Genomic DNA, 963 nt, shown 5'->3' on the forward strand with positions numbered 1-963 from the left:
AATTTTTATTTTAAAGGTTAAATTAAACACAATACAAGAGAACAAACTAGGACATAAGAAAGCAATGTAAGAGATACAAATTTCAAAGCTAGATGACCTGAGATCTTCACTATCTATCGTGTTGTTTCTTGTTCTCCTCCAAATAGTTCCCCATGTCTTTGCACACAGAGAATTCATATAAAACAACATAGCATAAAACTGATCTGAACAGAATGAGGAAGGCATTTTAGGTCTTCAAAAGCAGCTAATAGGGAAATCACTACTGACTGTCATAGTGTCTCTCATTCTCTTCAAATTAGCTGTCCATACTTTATGTATGTGTATGTTGAAGCTCAACACAACAAAACAGGCAAGGGGGAGGAGTTCCGTGGTTTCTCGGTGCCCCAGGTCCCAGCATGGTGTGGGTCCCAATAAATGTCAGAGGTTCCTGTCTGGTCTGTGGTAGCCTGCCTCACTCACAGCCACTCACCAGGAAGGGGAGGGGTTGCTTGGTCTCCTGGTGCTCCATGTCCCAGCATGGCGAGGTTCCCAGTAAATGCCAGGGGCTACTGCCCTGGGTCACAGCACCCTGCCACTCTCACAGCTGTTCACTGGGGTAGAAAGCTGTTTCTTTCTAATGAACTGACCATTTCACTGCCCAAGTTTTGAAATGGCTAACAGACCATAGGAGACATCTCTTTAGGCTCCTTCTGGAAACCAACAGCATCAAGAAATTTCTGGCCTTGATTCAGGGCCAGTAGGTTGTTTATTTGTGCTCACTCAGTTTTCTTGATTTGACAATTTATTGCTATGTATTTCCCTCTTAAGGCTACTTTCATTGCGTCCCACAGATTACAGTATGTTGCTTCCACATTTTCATTGAATTGTAGGTATTGCCTTATTTCTGCTTAATTTCATCTGTTGCCCACTGGTCGTTCAAAGGTTGTTATTTAGTTTCCATGTATTTACGCCATTTCTTTTACC

General features: G+C 42.4%; 1 non-coding gene across 1 annotated transcript; it reads right to left on the minus strand.

Moving 5' to 3' along the window:
* Nucleotides 1-601: 601 nt before the first annotated feature.
* Nucleotides 602-737, minus strand: LOC111754181 (small nucleolar RNA SNORA2/SNORA34 family). The gene has a single exon (XR_002788896.1). It is a non-coding gene; the product is annotated as a small nucleolar RNA SNORA2/SNORA34 family (small nucleolar RNA).
* Nucleotides 738-963: the final 226 nt, after the last annotated feature.

This window comes from Cavia porcellus, unplaced genomic scaffold (assembly GCF_034190915.1).
Source record: "Cavia porcellus strain 051 isolate PalLab524CR breed Dunkin Hartley unplaced genomic scaffold, mCavPor4.1 scaffold_12, whole genome shotgun sequence".
Lineage (NCBI taxonomy): Eukaryota > Metazoa > Chordata > Mammalia > Rodentia > Caviidae > Cavia > Cavia porcellus.